A 23,062-nucleotide genomic window follows, 5' to 3' on the forward strand; every position below is an offset into this window, starting at 1 on the left:
GCTGGGAATTGTCACTGCTCACTGTTGTTGCCGTGCTCATATGTTACCACTTCCATGGGCCTCTCAGCACTGAGGATTCAGAGTCTTATTAACTACCTCTCAGTATGCTGTTTCTCTAGTGTTTGGGAGATACATTGGTCTCTGGCAAGCTTTCTATGACTGTCTCTATGTTTTATAGCCAGCACTGAGGTTTTGCTTGTCTGTAGTTACTGATCAATACATTTTCTGTATGCCCTTTGCAATCTTCTTTATTACATCAGGATATAAACAGTCTGTTCAAATATGAATTAGGTAGCAATTTCATCACATTTATGTACCCAGCTAAAACAAAGCTCCTTCATTTCATCCTTGAGTTTGGGTCATATATTCCTGGATTACTGTGCTTCTTCTCTTCAACCAAACTGCTCTTCAGTCACTAATAGATGAACAATCTGTCATCAGCAGTATCAGCCTTATTTTATCATAGGTGTATTCACCATTTTGGCCCTATTTTGGCATCCCTCTCCCCTTTTAAATTCATATTTCCAATTAGCCTTCTCTAATGTTGACTCTCGCCAAGAAAATTTTAATTGTGCTCCATGTCTCCTCCTGGCCTTTTTGTTGTTGTTGTTACTCATAACAAAACTCATTTTCTCTGCCCCAGTCCATAAATGGCTTAAGGGTAAGTTTGTATCTAGAGCAGAGCATTTTAAAAGTTCAGACTAATGATATACTAATGATATATTTCTAGCTCAATTTCATTGTAAGGACCACTGTGAGCTACCAGGTGGTTTTGGCAGATGAAATAGTTTAATTATACACATGAGGGCTGAGCAAAAATTATTAACATCTAATAAATAAAATGCCTCCCTTTTGAACATACCGGTAATAAAAACAATTTTGCATGGTGCCATCTTTAGAAAGCATCCACCTTGCTCCTAGAGACGACCACACTATGGGTTTCATCTTAGACTGGGTGGATTTATATACCCAATCAGACACAGGTATCTAAGATAGTGTGGCTCACAGTGTGCTCACTCAATGGAGCAACATGAATGCAACTAGGAAGCCACCTTCAGTGGACACTGTTACTGCCGCAGCTGATGTGAGCAGCTCTTCTGCCAGCAAAAAGTTGCTTGTGTCAGTTGCAACAGCCAGCAAAATGTGGAAACTTGGGAAAGCATTCATGTTGCACCCTAGAAATTTTGCATTAGAGGCACTGCTGCATTGTATACTGTAAGCACTACCATTTTATATGCATTATGGGCTGTAGGTCAGTGGTAGAGCAACTGATTAGCATTGCAGAAGGTCCCAGGTTCATTCCCTAGCATCTCCAAGCACAGGACTGGGAGAGACCCCTGTCTGAAACCCAGAAGACCTGCTGGCAGTCAGTGTTAACAATACAGAGTTAAGATGGAACTAATGCTCTGATGCAGCGTAAGAATGTAAAAATAGCCCAGCTAGGTCAGGCCAATTGCCCATCTAGCTTAGCATCCTGTTCTCAGAGTATAGTGAAGCTTTTAATGTTTGATGTTTTATTGTATCCTCAGTCAGATGGGCAGGGTACAATTAAGTAGAGTGGTACCTCGGGTTAAGTACTTAATTCGTTCCGGAGGTCCGTTCTTAACCTGAAACTGTTCTTAACCTGAAGCACCACTTTAGCTAATGGGGCCTCCTGCTGCTGCCACGCCACCGGAGCATGATTTCTGTTCGCATCCTGAAGCAAAGTTCTTAACCTGAAGCACTATTTCAGGGTTAGCGGAGTCTGTAACCTGAAGCGTATGTAACCTGAAGTGTATGTAACCCGAGGTACCACTGTATTGTTGTTATTAGAGTGGATGCCCATGGCAAGGCTTTCAGTAGGACCTGAGTGCAACAGCACTTGCAGGCCCAGGCACAGAAACCTGAGGTCACCGGGAGCAGGATTGTGATAGGTGGAAAGAAAGACAGAACAGCACCTTGGGATTGAAATGGCCACAACTTTATTGATTACAGATGGCAGTAGACTTTGGCATAGGCACTGGGTATGGACCCTGAATCAACCTGCCCGTTTGTTGGTTGATTGAGCTGGAAACTTATTCAGAAGGGAGAGGGGATGCCACCAAAATGCCCAGCAAAGAACTGGGAGGATAAAGGTTCAAATCTCCATACAGCCATGAAGCTCATTGAGTGACTTTGGGCCAGTCACTCTCTCAGCCTAACCTACAGGGTAGTTGTAAGGTTTAAAGGGAAAATTCTATGATTCTCTTATCAAAGGGGTGTGGGTGAGAGAGCAGGCATTGTGTTTTGCTTTTTGCTTGGTGACATGTACACAGCAGACAAAATTCCCCTGCTGAAAGTATATAATCTGGAGAAGAATTTTATTCTAGTACAAATACCAACTGGATTTCTACTTAAAGCATTCTGTGTGCCTGACTGGTTCAGCACTGCTTCTTTCTGGGGATAAGGGCAACCTCGATGCCACCAGGGGAACTCTCCTTTGCCTATATAATGGTGATACTCACCATGTGAATATGAATATTAAATTTATTGCAGGGAGTTGGGCTGTAACACATATTGTGAGAATTGTCCTAATTGTGTCATTAGATGAGAGAAGTATTGAGAAAGCCACATATTACACAGAAACACACGGGGAAAATTGATCCTTTCTCTTAAAGGTCTGCATTAACTTGGTAGAAGAAAGGTGTGGTAGGGCTAAATTCCTTGTAGCAAGATTATGAACAGAATTGGAACATGCACCTGCTAACAGCTAGGAGGAGGTTAAAATGAAAAGAACTGAACTTGGAGTTGCTGTAAATCACTCTAATTTAGCAAGTGCCTTCAAGTTGTATTCTTGTCGCTAGGGTGAGCACCTCTTTCACAGTGATTAATGAGATACAATGGAAACCATGAAAAGAAAGGCACTATCTTAAGCTGTTTTTTGTAGCAATCCCAAAACTTTGTTTAAGTAAAAAAGAAGAAGTTGAACTCATATAACTGTCCAATTTTGGAGAATGTCAGCATTTGTATGTGGTGTGTAAACTCTCCCTGGCCTGATTTAGAATTGGTTCAAGCAAATTATTTCAAGACAAATAAAAATAAAATATTGCATCTGAAGTAGACCCATTGAAATTGATGGGCATGATTAACCCCAGTCAGTTCATTCTAATGAGCCTACTTATTTGGAGTGGAAAGGGGATATAGCAGTAACAGTGTATAATGGCAGCATTGCTGCAACATCCATGTTAGGCACATTGTGAAATTGCATTTCCCTTGATTCTTGGCTGGTCTGGACACTGCTGTGCATGTTCACTATGAACGGACTTTGTTATGCATCACTAATGGAGGCTATACCACAAAACCTGGCTTGCTTCTCTTGCCACCAGTCAGTAATGTGGTAACAGGGAAAAAGACAGGGAGGAAGCATCAAGTCATTCAGAATGGAACTGTGTGATTTGAATTTGTCAAGTTTGCTTTTTGAATGCCCTCCAAGAAATTAAGCACCCCTCAACACCATTCATCTGGGATTGCCAACAGTCATGCAGAAAAGGTTTCAGACATTCATGAAATGTATTTACTCATGTTTCAGATATAAGTCTGAGAGTGCTGACAATCACTTTGCGGTGTCTGTCACCATTCAATGGTGTATCCCTTAGTGTTACAGTCACTTGCACCATCTGCTTGGGATGATCAACATTTGCACGGGATTGTTGATAGTGATTCATACAGGGGTCAGCAAACTTTTTCAGCAAGGGGCCATTCCACTGTCCCTCAGACCTTGTGGGGGGGCCGGACTGTATTTTTTTTGGGGGGGGGAATGAACAAATTCCTATGCCCCACAAACAACCCAGAGATGCATTTTAAATAAAAGCACGCATTCTACTCATGTAAAAACACCAGGCAGGCCCCACAAATAACCCAGAGATGCATTTTAAATAAAAGGGCACATTCTACTCATGTAAAAACACTCTGATTCCCGGACCATCCGCGGATTTAGAAGGCGATTGGGCCGGATCTGGCCCCCAGGCCTTAGTTTGCCTACCCATGCATTAAACTGTGGAAGTTCACTGTATCAAATATATTGTAACTCTTTAAAGCAACACTCCTTGTGTTAAACACAGAAACCAAACAGTGTAGCCAGATGAATGCACTATTAAATCATTATTACCGAGACAACTATGGGTTATTTGCTTGTAGCAGTTCAGTGAGAGAAAGAGACGTGCTGAGTTATGAGCTTTCAATGCCCAGATGCCTCCTGACAGTCTTTAAAACATTTAGCACTCTTACTACTGGGACAGGTGGATCTGTCAATTTCAGTTTCTCATTTCCTAATCTGTTTGATAATGCTCATGAAAATTCACCAACATTTTAGTGTGAATTTTCCCCTAATATATACATTTTTGTATGCAATTTTGCCTAATAATACATACATTTTTGCAAATCAGTTTTCACTAATGTGTCATTCCTACCCTTTGGTTTGCGTTATCCCCTCCTTTGCAAAGAGGACTCAGGTAGTTGGGACCAGAATAGAGGGAGTTGAGGAGAGTGACGTGGGGCCTGAAGGCCAATTCAGAAAGGAGAAGGAGCCTGGCTTTATAAGCCTGCTGCTCCCTTGAGCCCTTCCTCTTTGCTATTTAACTGTGCCCTCCCTCCCTGTATGCAATGTGAGTTTCAGCTAGTCATCTGCTAAAGGGACTGAGGTGGAATCTACACACATTTAAAAACCATTCTGAAAATACATTGAATTTTCCATAAGGCTCACCATCACCTTCTAGTGTCACTTTGTATATTGCACTTAAAACATTTTATTTAAAGCTGTACAGCTGAGTCCTAAGTATATTTTTTTGTTGCTGTTAATGTATGTATTGAGTCTAGGCAGGTGAGGAAGAGGGGAATAAAAACTGTAGGTATACTGAGGTATTGTTGAGTTAAGGGTACATTTTAGGGTACCAGATGTATTGAACACTGGACAAGAAGGGCTTGGGTGTGCATGTTGAGTTTGTTTATTTATTAACTAATTAAATAAAAACATCCAGGGCTCACATAACAAGGAGGGAGGCATTTTCTCCCCACAGCTGTATCACTTGTCCAGGGATCTGGTAGGATCTGGCCATATCCAATACATAGCCTATTAGTTTCATGCCAAATTTTGTTAAAATAATTGCCGTTTTTAAAGGTTCAGCTCACGATCTGAAATGGCACCTAGTGGTTTCCAAACATAGACAAAAAGCACTTTCTCCACCTTGGGAACCCACAGAGCTTCATTTTATACAGAATGACTCAGAACCTGAAATATATATTGAAGTGGAGGCAGCACAAAGAAACATTAGAATTGTTTAAGAATTCAATAACACAGGGCTGATCTTTTTTCTGCCTTGTGCACACCCCAAAGTAGACACCACATTCTTTTTCAGATATGAAATGTGAAATAGCAGCAGACAAATTGGTAATATGCATTGATAACCAACCTCTGCATCAATTGAAGTAATTTTGTGATGAATTTGGAGAGGATTAATTTGTTTCTATCACAGTGATTTGCAAAGTTTTCTTTCTTGAGCAAATAGTGGCCCTACATGTCTCGCAATGCCAAGGAGATGTTGTAAACTAATTTATTTGTTTATTATATTGATCCATCACTTTTCACACACTAAAGACTGTCCCCAAGTATATTGCAAAATAACTATGAACTAACTGTCAGGACATTTTAAGCATGCTCTGTAAAGTGGATAATCTCTCAGATCTCAAAAATCCTATCAAACCTTTCTATGGTTGGCGATAGGGGGTTATTGCTAGAATGTGAATCTCTGTTCCTTGGAAGCATAACATAAATTCCACTTCTCCTCTGACAAAATATCTGTGGTTGTTGGGGGGAGGGCGGGGGCACAGACTGCGTTTGTAAGCTCTTTCTCCTGTCTTTGTAATGAGGCATTACAACCCTTTTGCTGTGGAATGGTTTGGTGTCATCACTTCCAAAGTCATTTAATAGCTGTACTAGATCTAAATCTAAACTTTATGTTCATATTTTTTCCCCCCTTGCAAGCTGCTCACAAGGCTCGAGTCAGCATTGGTCACAGCTGAATGCCTGTACTTGATGCAATGGCACCCACCCAAATGGGAAATGGTAGATACACCTTGTGTGTGTGGGCGGGGGGAATATTGTTCTCCTACATTTGAAACAGCTCAGCCATGTGTCTCTCTTTCTCCCAAAACTTTGGGTGAGAAAGAGAGAGATAAAGAAGTTCACAGAGTGGCATGCACACTATGTACTTTTTAAATTAGCGTAAGGGTAGAGGATAAATTTGATTCATTTTGCACTTAATGGAGAATCGACTTAATTTGCACTTTCTGGATAAAAGAGAATGTAGGGGGGATCCTTTGCAATTCACACTTTTCCAGATTTTGCAGTGCAGCTCTCCAGCCATGTAATGTGTAAAAATACCCACCATATACCAGAGTGATAAATGTGTGTGTGTGTGTGCGCGCACACATATATATGATATGTGCAAAAATAACATCCATAAGGCATTCTACAGTATTGGGGGGAAATGTCTGTACAACGAATGTGTTTTTTAGGGACAATTGCAAACAACATGTTCATTTGCATAAGAAATAAGTGGATGCCACACCATGTCAAACTTATCTCTTTTGGAAGTTATCAAAAAAAGGCCACATGTCACATAGCATTAAACCATAGATTCATTTGTATTTCTGATTGCTTTTTCCACTGCTGGGTTATCAAGCCTGCTTAGGTTAATATACTTCCAATTGTTTAAATCCTGTTGCGCACTTTCATAAATATTTGTATCGTTGCTTTGGCCTATTTAATAGCAGATGTGACAGTTATTCCTAGGTATTTAAAGCAGCCATGGGCTATAGCTGGGAATGAGTTAGAGAGAAGCCAGACTGACCGGACAGATTATTTTTGAATAATTTGCAAACCTGTCACTTTGCAGAATATATTGTGTTGCTCCAATATATAGGGGAGGGCCTCCCAAGGGTCCTGGAATGTCATCTGCAAACATGTTCACTTTGTGTTCTACATCTTTCTTTATTGCTTCCATTACTTATATAAAGCAGCCTATATGGACTGGCTTGCAAGCTGCAGGACCTTTGTTTGAAATTTAAAAGGGGGGGGGGGAGACTCTACTATTTTGACTGTTTAAGGTAAGCAGAAGCTCCTATCTGCTTTCCTATTCCAAATATTGGAGACATTTCTCTTTTGCCTCCTTCCACCACACCCATACACACAAGAAATTCAGAAAATAACACTCCACATTTTCATGTACGTACAAGAGGTAGATTTGCACCCAGCACTACTTCCAATCACATATTTGTTACTGAGACAGCATTGCAGAAAGAATAATTCAGAGGAATTGCGCCACCAGGAATGTGTGAAGAACACAGCAAACCCTTAAGGGAAGACATTGCAGACATATTGATTTTACAGCATTAGAACTGTCACATATTCCTCTAAAATCCCGGGAATTGTAGTGTCACAAGACTGCAATTAACACTCTGTTAGAGACCACTAGCCTATTAAATTGCTTAGGATGAGAGAATAACTATTAAATCAATGGTATAGATATGCCTGAAGGAGCAGAAGTCAGCATAGTAATGACTGGACAAGTGAGAACATGCACAACAACTATGTGCCAATTCACACATGCCTGTCATCAGCGGAACACACATGGTGACTCACAGCTGAATGTGTGAGGTAACAGAGAAATATTGTACTTGTGCTTTCGTCATATGCTAAAGACACACTTCTTTGCTGTGGCCTTTTGACACCCAAGATATGCGTTTTTGGGACCCACCCTGTGACTGTAATGTGTTTTAACATTGTTGTTTTTTATGTTGGAGTTTAGATTGTTGGGACCTGCTGATGAGGAATGCTTAATAAATGTAATGATGGTGGTGATTATGTTGGTGATAATTTTTTTAAAAAGCATTTTCACAGCTGCTGCATGAAGGATAGTAGTCTCTTTTTACAAGTAGGGAATCGTAGTATTTGTTTTCCAAAGCTGCAAAGATTCCAAGCTGAGATGTGATTTGAACAGAGATCTCTGTGGCTTAATTCTGCTTCATTCTCTCTCCACTGTGATACCGGGGAAGGGAAAACCCTGATAGGACTCTGGTAGCACATGCTGTAACTATGCCTAGACTGGATTATTGCAACATGCTCTGTGTGCAGGATGGCTGGCCTATGAGGCCATGTGAAGTGTCCGCCTCAGGCATCAAGATCTGTCCCATCCATAGGGATGGCAGATCCATACGCTAATGCAGAGGTGCCACTGCCACTTAAAGCTTCATCCAGGTGCTGCCTGCCACTGGCCCGCCCCTTCTTTGGCCTCAGCTCCCAGCTCACCTTCTGCCTCCTTTTCAGCCAGAGGCTCCTGTGCAGCCACAACTCTGCCTTCTTTTCACCAAGACTGGAGAGGGGCAGCAACTGGAGGAGGAGGAGAAGTCAAAGCCACAACTTCACAAATGCTGATCTTCAACTCCCGCTTCTTCCATATGTTGATCTCTGCTCCCACTTTTTCGCAAATGCTGATCTTTCCCTCCCTGATGCAAATTTCCCCCCTCTGCTTTCCAACCCCACACCGACACAAACTTTCCCTCCCCTCTTTTCATCCCCTCATGCCAACTTTCCCTTTCCTCCTATTTTTCTTTTTAAATCACCCACATGCATGGCTATTACTTTCACTCACTTCACTAACAAACTGTAACAGTTCCGTGACAAATTCATGATTGCATGTAAGATGCACCTCCATCTCACTAAACTGGCAGGAGGAGTGCCATTGTGTGGTGTGACTCAGGTGCAAAGATGTTTGGGGGCCAGCCATCTGCATGGGACTGCCATAGAAGAGTCTTCAGAAACGTCTGTTTGTCTGTTCGTCCAAGATGCAGTAGCAAGGAGTGCTTGCTGCCAGTGCTGCTTAGTGATTTGTTTCCATGCTCAATTCAAGGTGGCTGTCCTTACCTTTTAAATGTCTAAATGATTTAGGTGGTTATTTGAGGGACTGCCTTTTCCTGCCTGCCTGCTCCTTGAGAGTTCATGAGGAAGCTCTTCCCCGTGCCCCACCTATGAGGGAAGTCAGGTTGGTTAGGGTGAAACAATAGCGCCTTCTAAATGTTTATGCCAGTATTATGGAACACCTTGCCCCATAAGGCTGGCATGGTTCTGTCTTTGATTGCTTTTTTGCTGGCTGGTGTATCCTTTTTATTCTAACAGGCTTTTCATTGGCCAGGCTGAATTGGTTAGGGTTTTATCTGCTGTGTCCATCCCTGTCAAGTTTGCTAATTTGTGATTGTTATATTGTAATTTCTTAATAATGTTAATACTAGCAGCATATTATTATAATGTGGTTATAATGACTGCAATCTACCTTTTGTATACATTTGTATCAGAAAGGCATTTTAAATGAATAGGTACATGATTCTGGAACTCACAAAGCTGTTCTGAAAGTCTCACTCACCCTCCATTTTTGCATAGAATCACTTTACAAAATACCACTCCATTTTTTCCCTTGCCAGATAGACCAATTTGCTTTAATGTTCAGTTCACATGGCAAATAGTCAAAGCATGAAATGAAATCCAATGAAGCATTTGGAATAAGAAATGTAAACTATTTCAAAACATAAAAACACAATAACTTGACTGGGCTCTGCTAAATAGCTCTTGGGCATTTGTCCGCTGTAGTTTGGTTTAAGTATTTTTTTTAAGGTTGTATAATGTAGTGCTGCATAAACGCAAGGCTATGTACTCCCTTCATAATCCCACCTCATTAACCACAAGGACATAGCCCATAATAGTCCAGTAAACTGCACCGCAATACAGAGGATTAAATTTTACTCCTGTGCACTGACTTGTCTTCTAGCTACCAAACCTTTAATGTTTCCTATGCACCATGCATCAGGAAATAACATGGTTATTCTAAGAATTAAAAGATGTGTGCCTCTGTAATGAACATTAGCAAATCCTATAGGATGTATTGTAAGCACAGCTTTAATGATCTGATAATATAAAGGACTGTAGGCCTCAGGAATTCCTCAATGCAATATTCTGAGGTGAGGAAATTATGCAGCCTCTCTCCCCTCCTTTTTCCAAGCTGTAATGTTTATTTGTGATAGACTTTAGCATCTGAAAACAGTGACATGTTTATGGCCCAATACAGGAAGCACAGCAAATCTATAGTATTGTAATGTGCTAAGGAATTTAATGATGGATTGGATGATGCTACTATCAGTGATCGGCTCAGCTGCATGTGTAAGCACTGACAAATCTTGAGTGTTTAACCCACTGTGTGATCTCAAACAGAAATCCAAACAACAAAAAGGGAGAAAGACACAATTTCAGTTTTATTAAACAGCAAATCAATCACAACAGAGGATAATTGCCAAACACTGATGGCTATTTGCCATCTTCAGGAAATGAGGATTATTATTCATTAAATGTGCTAGTTGCTTTATCTTGCCCAAGGCAACCCCCCCTACACTTAAAGCATCCCAGCCAGGATTAAATTACAGATCTATTTTTAGTTATGAGTAGATTAATAATATTTGCAACACATGGTCTCTTTTTCCTCAGATAGAAGCAAGAGCTAGGCTTTTTCCAGCCATTCCATGACAAGGGTTTTTAGATAGAACAGGCAAACTTTCCTGGAACTGTCTCATCTGAGTGCCTTGGATAAGGGGGTAGCTAGGGATGGGGGATAAATTCAGTTCACTTTTCATTTTAATATAAAGCTGCCCAATTCACTTTCCAAAACAATGCTTGAACCAAAACAGACATTCTTCCAGATTCTCATTTCTCTTAATTTTGTTATCAGTTCTCCAACTATTTAATGTGCACAAAAGTGTGTATATTAGGATGTGTGCGCAGAAATGACTTTGTTATTGAAAATATAAATATGCATTGTATTAGAGGAAATTTCTTATTAAAAATTGTGTATGTTGGGAAAATGTGCACTGAGGACTTAAAAAAAAAAAACCTCACAGTGTAGAAATGTGGAGAACTGAACTTCTGCTTGGACAAAGGAGAAAATAAGAGAAACTGAAATTGATGGATTTGGTCAACCCTAGGGTACTCAACATGGCACCTTCCGTATATTGGACTCCCAACTCGCATTAGTTCCTGCAAGTATGGCCACTGATCATGGATAATGAGAACTGTGGTCCAATCTGTGGGGCACCATGCTGTCTACTCCTGCCTTAGCACCACCTCATCTTTACCGACACAACTTTTCTTGCCCAACCCACTTTATTCTTCATCACCTTTTTATCTCCTTTGCTCAAGATGTTCACAATCTCCCCTTACCAGTAATGATTAATGACTATATGTGATCTGTGAGATACGTAGTATACTTGCAATACGTGAGAATTACAATAAATGCCCTTGGAAGCAAAATGCATAAATGTCTTGGGAAGCATCTTTGTTAAAAGCAGAAACCTTTCTATATAATAGAAAAAGAACTAGAATGGTCTGAAGGACAAATGAGTCCACCAGTTTTAGCTAAGCAGGTCTGGATCTGGCCACTGCATGGATGGTAAACTAATGTATTCCGTCTTGGATTCTGTGATGGAAGATGGGACAGAAATGAAATGGAAATAATTCTTATATAACTTAACACACTTTTGCACACTTTTTGGTAATCCCCTCCAAGTTTTGCCAACTTTACACTGGTTCAGATAAACTAGTCTGTGTCTACCACCAGCCAATCAGGGATGCCTTTTAAAACTGTAAGTCACTGGGCTTCACCTCATCCACCCTGCCCTTTTATAAATATTTTGGTTCATACAGACCTCAATCAAGAGTAAATGCGAATAATGGTCAGTCTCTTAAGGCCTTCACCTGTCTCTCCAGGAGGAGCTAGCCAGTGAGTACTCAAAAAGTAACAGGTTCAGTTGCCTGATTATCAGATAAAGGCAGGTGAATCTAGGAAATAAGGCTGAAAATGGGAGTGAGCAGGAGACTGTGAGTTGAGAGATAAATCCATGAACTGCAAAAGTGGGGAAAGTTTTTATACTGGCCCGAAATGATTGGAAGCCTCTAGCAAAATGAGAAACAGATACATAGGCTGTTGCAGTTGTGTAATGTCTTGATGAGTAACAATGTTGACATAGAGGATTAAGGCATAATATGCTGGTGTCGGTCTACATGCAACACTGTTGGCAGATCTGTCACAGAAACAGCAAAATTGGATTCATGAGTAGAGGTGTGTGAGCACCTCTTGTGTGTATCGAATTGTCTTAGAATTAGCAAAATATGTATGCATGAAGATTTCAGAAGATCTTTTCTACATACAATTCAAAGTGTATGCATTTTTTCCATGTTAATTTATTTGGTTTGAGTCATGGACATGGACTTCATGCCAGCATTACTTTCTTGATTTGAGATTAAACCATATGGAATCTCTGGGGATCAAGGGTAACAGGGTTGTTTTGCTAATTAATTTTTAAAAATCAAATAAAAGTCCCCCCCTTTTGTTGTTTTCTCTTTCTTTCTTTCTTTTTTGGTTGGGGGGAATTAGACCATTCAAACATGCAACTATCAGTGGAAAAAATAACTAAAAATGGGATTGGGCTGCTGACTTATAAATCATTTCCTTTCTGATTGACCAGAATGCTTCCCCTGACTATTCTCCATGCTAGAATAGTCACTATCCATTTCATCAATTAATATAGCACATCAAGGGTTCCCAAAGATGCAGAAACTCACGTCAAATCAGATTGCCTACCTACATAGAAGTTTTGGAGGAAATGGCCAAATGCTATAGATAGTTCAGATGGATGTAGATTGGTTTTTGAATGCCTAGGAGCCTGTGACTGACCTATTCATGGATGGTTTATGAATATTTTAAAGGGGATAACTTGCATGGGATTGAAAATTTGGAATTTGACTGACTGCATTCTGATTGTCCGAATCACATTTACATTGAAAAGCGAGGAAACCATCATGCTCTGGCAAGGCACAGTATTATCTTAAATAGCACCCAATCATATTCTTCCTCAAATCAGTTGCAGAATTCCATTTGAGAGGAGAATCGGGCCTCCATATCCCTTTAGAGCCAAAGACACTTTTCAGATAAAACCATTCACACCCCTTCTAACTTTGATGCCATGGTTGATCAGATCCACTTTTTGTAGCTTTGGATCTGGTTTGTCCAGTTGTTAGGGATACTTTTTAGCATGTAAAGAGTGAGGATGTGGACAGGATTCGTGAAGTGAGATTTACCACGTGTATGATTAATCCTAGTCCTTCCTGGCTCATAAAAGCTGCCAGAAGGACATGGGGTGACTGGGTGATGTAGGGAGGCTCCTCAATGCCTTCCTGCATGAGGAAGTTGCTTCAGAAAGCATTAGAGGTAGTGGTAAGGTCTTTTTTTAAAAAAAAATTACTGAACCCCAATGTATTTGGGATAATTTCTGACCGTCTCTATTGCTCTGTTCTTGGACAAGGTGCTTAAGCATGTGGAAGTATCTTAATGCCATGTTTTCCTGGATGGTTTTGAATCATCTAGAGCCATTTCCATTTGGTTGCAGGCCTAGATAGAGACTGAAGACTGGTTTAGTCGCCTTCATAGTTTATACAGTTGAGACAATGGTAGCCTGTCCCTGTTGGTTCTGTTAGCATGCTCAGCAGCTTTCGATACCATCCACCATAGTATCATGGATCACCTGAGTGACACCATTCTGAGATGTCAGTTCCTTGCTAGAGGGGTGGTTTCAGAAGGTGGTGCTGGAAAACTCCTTGGCCCACTTGCTTATTGTGTCTCATAGGGTTAATATTATTATTCATTATTCATTAAATTTCTATACTATACATCATCCGAGGATCACAGGGTGGTTTACAATTAAAAAACCCAAAAATACATAACTTACTAACAAACAAAACAATATCCCCCAATCTGCCCCCCTCCCATGCCACATAACATCTACGTGAAGCCACTAGTAGCTTGGAGTTTGGTGTCATCAGTATGTAGATGACACCTAACACACACACTCATTTCCATCACAATCAAAGGAAGTTGACTCTATGTCTGATGATGATCATGGACTGGATGCAGGTGAACAAACAGAAGCCTGCAAGAAAATGGAGGCAGATCAAGGAACTGGGGTTCAGTTTGTTTTGTATAAGGTTTCACTCCCTTTGCCATAATTTCCTCCTATATAATAATAATAAAAATAAAAATAAAAATATTTATTTATATCCAAAGCCGGGCTCAGGGCGACTAACAACAATCAAATAATCCAACATTCTAAAAACATTTCATTATAAAAATTAATTAAAATCAAATTGATGGCAACCATTAAGCAAAATTATGTGCAGATTGCCAGAGGAGGGGGCCAGGCTGCGCCCTGACCAAAGGCCTGATGGAACAGCACTGTCTTGCAGGCCCTGCGGAAAGATGTCAGGTCCCGCAGGGCCCTAGTCTCTTGTGACAGAGCATTCCACCAGGTTGGAGCCGCAGCCGAGAAAGCCCTGGCTCTAGTTGAGGCCAGCCTAACCTCTCTGTGGCCTGGGACCTTCAGGATGTTTTTATTTGCAGACCGTAAGTTCCTCTGCGGGACATACCAGGAGAGGCGGTCCCGTAGGTACGAGGGTCCTAGGCCGTATAGGGCTTTAAAGGTTAAAACCAGCACCTTAAACCTGATCCTGTACTCCACCGGGAGCCAGTGCAGCTGGTATAGTACCGGATGAATGTGATCTCGCAGCGAAGACCCCATAAGGATCTTTATAAACCCCAATTAACATCTAGCCAAACATTTCCTACATTCATTATTGGATTGAGGATGGAAAGCACCCAACAATCCTGAAGCGGTTAAAGACCAACTGCTTTGACTTTTCCCCCTATAGATTACATGGTTCTGTTTGCCTAAAGCTTACTTGTCTGCTGTTGCCATGTTTGCAATCACAAATATATGTTCCTGAAAAGAAGAATGGCATGACCTGATGGAAATAGGTTTGGAGCAGAAATTACCAACAGCTCACCTTGAGCCGCTGACTTGAAGTACTTCTCAAATCCAAACTGAGAAGGAGCTGCTTGTTTTGTCAAAATGACTACTGTGTTCATGTTGTTAAGTAATTTTTAGCTGCAATTTGTTTTTGTCAATAACTTTCTGCTCTACTGTTCTACAGAAGAAATAGTATTGAATTAATGGCCCACACTTCATTAGTCTGTTTGTCCTCCTCCTCTTACTGCAGTGCTTTGCCAATGCCGTTGGGAGATTTACCGGTACTTCCCAAAGGTTGAGAAGGAGGAGAAAGTGACCCACTATTGTTTACTTGCAGGAGAGCAAGTGCTCCCTCCTCTTAAGAACTGCAAAGGTGGATAGCACTTCATTCTGCCTGAAGGAGGCATTGCTGCCGTTGTGATAGCAGCACATTACTCCAAAACCCAGCAATTGCTGAGCCTAGCAATCAGCATGTACAGGCTTGATGCTGTGCCAGGATTAAAATGCATCTTGTACTATTTAAATATGGCTCTAGACAGTTGGCAAGTCTAATAAAGCAGAAGCACAACAACCAACTTGTGTATTTGGCAACCCAGTAAGCTAATGCTTGTTTGAGACATTTATGCTTATGATTATATTCATTCTTTTAAAACATGTACCAAACTTCTTTCAGTCCTATCCTTTCATTTTAAAGTTAAGTGTCTGTAACCCAAATAGACTGAAAACTTAGCATAACCAATGAAGCTTTGCAGTTGTTCTATCAGTAACCTTGATATCAGGCCAGAATGTCCTTAGCAACTGCTTAGCGACCACATAGCAGCAGGAATACATTTGTGTGTATGTGGGTATTTTTTTCCCTTCCAAAGGCTGAGAGCAAAGAAGTAGTTGGGGGCTGTGGCTATGAGGTGTGAAGATCAAGCTGGAACTGGGATGCAAAGCAATTTGCTACTTGGGGAGATTGTGGGCCTATATAGTGGATGTTCCCATGCATATGAAGAGGATAATAACCGAGATATTTTTTGGCACCTAGAACATGGATTTTGGCACTGCTTTGCAACTTTATGGTATTCTGGATCCTGTGGGAAAGGACTTTGTTTTCCATCCCTTGTGTCTAAAAGTGCAGTTCTTTCTCTGTGCTAGTTTGGAGAAGGCTGTAGAAAGAACTCAAAGGGACAATGTGTTGACAGGCACCTCCTTTCAAGCCTCACCTTTCCCTTTTTTCTGCTTGCTATAAGGATTCCCTGGACAGGATCTTTGATGGGAATAGTAGTAGACTTCACCCTTCTGTCACCTTGCATCAGGCATTGTTCATTTGATCCTAATGAAAGACATGCCAAGGAGGCCCAGACAATATTGGTAATTATAAATAATTATTCTAAGTAAAAATTGTAACCTTCCAGAATAGAAACAGAATGGGGAATCTAGATTTCAAACAAATGACAAATGGAACAGATGGATTGGATATCCCTCCATGCTGCTGCGTAGGCTCCAGTATCAGTCCCTCCATTTGTCCATGAAAGGGGCACAGAATAACTGCATTAGCAAAGTTTGAAGTCGGTTTTCAGCAAACATGCAGTTTAGTCAATTAAAAGTTCATGAAATATCGTTAATTAAAATGTGCAGAGAATGTGAGAAATCATTTAGTGAGGTATGTTCAATGTATAACAAAGATTAATGGGAACAATATGGAAAGATAAATGTTTGGCTGAACTTCAAGAAAATCTTCTTGACAGTGATGTATATTGCTCCAAAGAACTTTTCCCAAGGGAAGTGATACAAACCCATTATCAGAGACGTGTCATGCCAGAGAAGATAAGAGCTGCAAAGGTGACAAAAGTTCACTGCTTGAGGAATCACATGTGGTCTGAAGAAGGAAAAGGTATTATTGCATATCTTGCTGGTTGTGTGGCTATCATTCATTGGTTAAATCTTGATGACTTACTTGTGTGAAAAGGCCACTGCAGATTAAAGAGCATAGATGGTGCTTTAAATATTGCCTACATGCAATCACTAGGGGGGCAGGGAGAAGTGTAGCTCAGAGATAGATCATTCTGTTTTCCTGTATCAGACCCAAGGTTCAATCTCTGGTGTCTCCAATAATTATTATTTTTAAATCACAGGCAATACAGTTGGGAAAGATCTGAAACCGAGATCTGGAGAGCCACTAATAAGTACAATAAATATTATTGTGGCTAGATATGCCAACAGTCTACCACAATATCAAGGTATTATTTTGTACGTGCAAATATATCTCTTCTAAATGAGCACAGATGTAATTTTCAGCTGTGATTCACCGAGTGCTTTACACGTGTATGTGTGAACAAAACCTCCATAAAACAATCCAGCTTCTCTCATACTCAAATCCCTCATAGGTTTCTTCTCAAATTAACTCAAAAACAAAACAAAACTGCACCTGCTCAGGTCTGATTTCCAGCTGATTTGGGGAAGCGTTGTATTCTGTATTGCACAGCTGATTAGAACGAGCAGACCTCTGTACATTGGCTTAATCATTCCAAGTAGGCAGAACTGAGAAATACACTGCACAGTATGTATTCATTTAATTTTACCTTAACGTTAATAAAATGCCATTCCTTATTGTAAAGCACCAGTCAGTATTTTTTAACAGGGAAAATGTAACAAATGACAAATCTACACCATTAAAAGCAAACAACAGAAGTCTCATAAAATGATTGCAAAGTTGAGATAAAAATGTTTTAAATCATTCATGGCATAGTAAGAGCTGAAATTTTAAATGGAGGAAGGAGGGTCCCAACAACTACAGCATGTTAAATGCCAGCTCTAAACACGCAAGGGTGTAGTCCAGGCATCCCCAAACTTGGCCCTCCAGCTGTTTTGGGACTACAACTCCCATCATCCTTGACAACTGGTCCTGTTAGCTAGGGATGATGGGCGTTGTAGTCCCAAAACAGCTGGAGGGCCAAGTTTGGGGATGCCTGGTGTAATCAAACAAAAGATTCACCACTGCTGAGGCTGCTATGGTGAAAATGTCTAGTGGTGATTGGTTCATATCTGATCATATGAGAATGATCAATGAGGTATGTGGGAGTACTTCCACATAGCAGCTGGCTGTGGACTCGACAGCACTAGTAAGTGCTGTCCCTTCTTCCTGTTCCCATTTAATCTGGATTTACCATTTTTGTAGGGCTTGTTTAATTATTGCATTTTCCAATGGGTAAAATTCAGTTTACATGGGAAAATAATAAGAGATGGCATTTTGGTGAGGATGCTGTGTGGGTATTTCACGAAATCTGCATGTACAAGCAACACACAGTCACCAATAAACTGCTGCATGGAATAGCCCTGATTGAAAACCATACAGCATCCTTCATAAATGTGTGCATAAATGTAAACCAAATGTGAAACAAAGGTCTTTGATGGTTTTGTTTGAGGGAGGCTTTTGAATAATTTCAGCAACTTCAAGTTAAAAATACTCTTAAGTACAGGGATAAAACTTGACTTTATCTGGTCGCTCTCTTAGAATCTGTGGATTGAATTACTTCCTGCACTTGCCAGTGCCTGCAGTATGAAAGGATATACACAGATGGGTAGGGACATGTGAATATCTGAGGTTAGAAATTATATAAATAATAAAATTAAACGTTGAAATGTGTGAGCAGGTGAAGGTTTGTTTGCAAGAAAACCATGAGAGAAGAACGGAACAATGTGTACACACATAAGCTATTGCTATACCTTTGATGACAAAGGAGTGAAAGGTGAGATAGTTGCTATGCCTTGTGATTAAACCAGTAGAAACTAGTAGAAGGAAGTGTTGCCATACACGGACATAACTGCTCCTTTGCTTGTAAATGTATAAATGTGTGTGCTTTTTTCGTATTTGGTGTGCTACCCACTCAACAACTTGCTGGTTGAAGTTGTGTTGCACTGACCTTGGCTAAAATACTAAGTAATCTCTAGCCTTTTAAACTGGGGGAGGGGTTATTGCTTTGTAGTGTATTTTTGTGTTTTTTTAAATAGTGAACCGCCTTGTGTTCCTCAGATGAATAGTATTGTAGAAATTTAATTATTATTAATAATAATACATAAATGTATCATACCCTTAGGCTTACCCTTCACTCATTACCTATATAGGATTGGGGGTGGGAAGAAACAGCAGAAGAACCCTCTCTTAACATGAGGAAAGAGGAGGAGGCTCTTGACTGGAGGTTTTCAGCAGAAGTTGGATGGCCACCTGTCATGGATGATTTGAGAGTCCTGTATTGCAGGGGGTTGGGCTAGATGACCCTCGGGGTACCTTACAATTCTATGAGTCTATGATGCTAAGAAAAACCGAGGCATATTTAAGGAAGCCCCACAAGCTTCCCATTCTCGCGCACCCTTTTCACAAATTCTCCTTCCCTCCCACCATTTCCAAAACCCCAATTTCCACCCACCCTTCACGACTCACTGTACAAATTAAGACTTTAAAAAAGTAAATAGAGTTGATGAGTGGCTTCTTCCTCGGAAAACTACCATTTAAAATTTCTGACGTCCAGACCCCGCAATCACAATTCAGGCAAGGGGAAAAAAACCCCAGGAAAGGCACTGAAGTTGGCTGGCACGTTCTCGAAGAAGTCAGTCAATCTCCCGCGCGACAGACAACCCAATACATCTCGGTGTAAATGCAGACGCCTTCCCTCCACTACCAGCTACGGCCACCCGCCTGAGCCTCAAGCAAAGGCTCCTCCCTGGGGGAAAGTCTGGCTCTCAGAACGTGCTTGCAGCCGAGGGAATGAATTGCGCAGTCTCCGGGCAGAAACAGCCCATTGAAAGGTTCTGATTGGCTAACAAGGTTGCCACATGACCCATCCTAGTTCCCTTTGTGCTATATGGTATTCCTGTGACCTGATTGGCTAGGCCGCTAAGCAAGAAGAAAAGGACGCCATTTTGTCTGCTCACAGTGTTCTCAGGAATTCTGCCTTCTTTTGAACTAAAACGGTCAGAACTGAAGAACTGCTCCTGTCCGTTGCAGTGTTTTCTGACTACCTACAGAACAGGAGAGTAGCAGTGAGTTGCAGAAGTCTCTGTAAGTGATCGTGAAAGATATATGGTTGGGCCTGAGTGTTTTTGGCTTTTGGATTTAGGAGGTTTTTTTAAAAAAACGTTTTCTCCTTACAAGTTCCTCAGGGCTCTGCCCAGTCTGTTCAATAGACACACCTCTAGTACACTTGATTACTCGCTTTCCCCTGCCTTCATCTGACTAAGAACATATAGAAATGTGGGGGAGGGGGACGAAGCTTAAAGGATATTACAAATCCAGCCCTACTGATGATCCCCCCAAATGTTTTTAAACTGAACTGTAGCCAATACAGCTCCCCCTTTCCAATTATTCTGTTATTCGCTAGATACAAGCCGAGAAAGTTCATAGATCTAACTTCATACATCAGGGAGAAAAACAGATTCCTAGTTTGGAAGGATCCATTTTGGGGGGGCATTCAGAAAAGGTCTGTTCAGCCAGCAATTTTGAAAGGGAGGTTAGTGCCTAAACAACCCAGAAATAGCTGGGAAATGGCTTATAGGAAAGAAGATGAACATTTTGTTTCCAGCCTTATTAAAATTGCTGGAAAATGTTCATCCAAAATGAAGTGTGTTTGAAATCCAGCCTGTGTCTCTAGGTCCTTCTACCCACCCTTTTAAGTTAGCCATCCCTACACTTCTTTGTTCACCTCTTCCTGCTTCTGGCATACCTTTTGTAGCCTGTTATCTCATTTTCCTCATTAGCTTTTTTGGCTCAGGTTATGGTGAGGCACTCTATCCTCTTGTGATAACAGTGGTTGTACATATTACTGGCAAGAAATGTAGTGTTAGGTTCCAGGTTAATTGGTGCCTGGGATTACCAAACCATGGGAGCAACAAAAGCCCGAGGCATTAAAACGAAGATCTATGTACTCCTTCAAAGCCGGCTGTAGGAGAAGACCTCCTAAGGGATTGTGGATAGTAGCAAATATAATAATGACATATGCTTGGTCATGGGTAGGGACAATATCTCAATTATGTAAGCGTGGAGGATGTTCTTTTATAATGGGAATGGGAAAATGATGATAGGCATTATGGAGGCTTTTTGAATGCGAAAGTGTTTCCCCTCTGACTGGTAAATAGAATTCTTCTGTTATAATGTAAATCATTTAAAGATGGCTTATGCAAGAGACTTAAATTTGAAATAGCTTCTGGTAACTGCACTCTGTTAGCTCAGGAGGCATTTTTGGACAATTGCTAAATCTGCCCTACTTGGAAGAAGGGATAGGGGGCAAATATGAGTCAGTTCACATTTAAAAGCAAGCACTTCTCTGAAATTTGCAGTGCTGTTCTCTAGCCAAGTAATGTGTGCAGAAATGCAAATACTAGGGCATGGTTTGCATAAGATGCATATATAAGTGAAAATAACATATAAAATGTATATTAGGGAAAATCAGATTGCAAAAAGTGTATATTAGGGAAAAGTGCATAGAAAAGTATGTTAGGAGAACTTCACACTAAAATGCTGATAAAAGTTCATGAAGACTTTTATATTAAAAAAAATCAAAAACTGATGTGGAAATTGGAATAACTGATTTTAAAATGGAAAAATGACAAACTCTGAAAATACAAAGTTGATTGATTCATCTATACCTCCTTAGAAGCAACTTGCTGTTCCCCTTGTTAAACAAGCTCCTTAACACTTTATTTATGGCAGGGGTTGTCAACCTGGTACCTACCGCCCACTATTGGGCGTTTCAGGATTCTAGGTGGGCTGTAGGGGGTTCTGTGGCACAAGCTGAATCCTCCTTCCATCGAGCACTGGTGGGCAGTAAGGGAATTTTACCATCAAGAAAGATGCATTAGTGGGCGGCAGGTATAAAAATGTTGCCTACCCCTGATCTATGGAAATGTGCAATGTAACTTGAATGCTGTTATGTTGGTTCAAGTGGAAGGAATACCATATCTAGGTTTTTGTATAGGCAAGTATCTAGCAGATGTTTGTATAATGACTATTAGGTACTAGTCACATCCTGTATGCTCCGTTGGAAGATGGTGGAGAGAAATGGTTTCGGAAATTTGAATGAAGCCAATTTAAGGCAGAAGTCTTACTTTTGCATATGGTTGGCAAGAAGCAGCCTTTGTAGGTGTGTGTATTGGCTACTGTTGGTTTTGGGAGAACTAGTGCTGTCTTGTCAAAATGCTTGCCTGCTTCCTTCTGCTCAACTTGTATATATTTTTTTAAAAAATAACATTATAATACTCTAGTAAAAGGACCCCTGGATGGTTAAGTTCAATCAAAGGTGACTATGGGATATGGCACTCATCTTGCTTTTCAGGCCAAGCGAACCAGTGTTTGTCCACAGATAGCTTTCTGGGTCATGTGGCCAGCATGTTTAAATTGCTTCTGTCACAAAGGAACACTGTGACAGAAGCCACAGCGCATGAAAATGCCATTTACCTTCCCACTGCAGTGGTACCTATTTATCTACTCGCACTGGTGTTTTTTTGAACTGCTAGGTTGGCAAAAGCTGGGACAGAGCAACGGGAGCTCACCACTGTCGTGTGGATTTGAACCGCTGACTTTTCAATTGGCAAGCACAAGAGGCTCAGTGGTTTAGACCAGTGTTTCCCAACCTTGGGTCTCCAGCTGCTTTTGGACTACAACTCCCATCATCCCTAGCTAGCAGTACCAGTGGTCAGGGATGGTGGGAAATGTAATCCGAAAACAGCTAGAGACCAAAGGTTGGGAAACACTGGTTTAGACCACAGCGCCACCTGTGTCCCTCAATATTCAGTACTCTAGTACACTTTCCTTAAAAGATAACTGATCCTATAAAAGCTATCTTTTGAAATTTCCTAGTGCTTGCAGGAAGTGCTGGAATAGTAATAACATTTTTCAAGTCAGGCATTATTTCATGGGACAATCAGGTTCCTGGGGAAATAATTTTTGGGAATTACTGAATGCAATCGTCTCAGGGACAGGATCTCTGAAAAGAGAACTCAGCATGGAGTCCAATTGTAGAAATTTTGGCAGGAATGATATGCACTAAGGGAGGAGAGAATGCACAGTCCAAATGAATTAAGGCCTTTTTCTTGTGGTTGTCAGCTGGTTAGCAGATGGAACCATTTCCCCCACCCACCCCAAAGTTAGTCATATTTTTAAAAAGAGGTG

At 40.8% G+C, this 23,062-nt stretch overlaps 1 long non-coding RNA gene across 4 annotated transcripts in view; it reads left to right on the top strand.

Moving 5' to 3' along the window:
- The window catches only part of LOC310845410, a 722,498-nt gene that overhangs the window by 530,486 nt on the left and 168,950 nt on the right, over positions 1–23,062 (top strand). For 2 of the 4 annotated variants that reach the window (XR_014564672.1, XR_014564673.1), the window contains exon 1: positions 19,042–19,957. The exons of the other annotated variants lie outside the window; for them this stretch is intronic. This is a non-coding gene — a long non-coding RNA (uncharacterized lncRNA). Of the gene's footprint in view, positions 1–19,041; positions 19,958–23,062 lie in introns of those variants that run through there. 4 annotated transcript variants of the gene reach the window in all.

The sequence above is a fragment of the Podarcis gaigeae genome, assembly GCF_964106915.1.
Source record: "Podarcis gaigeae genome assembly, chromosome: 5".
Classification (NCBI taxonomy): domain Eukaryota; kingdom Metazoa; phylum Chordata; class Lepidosauria; order Squamata; family Lacertidae; genus Podarcis; species Podarcis gaigeae.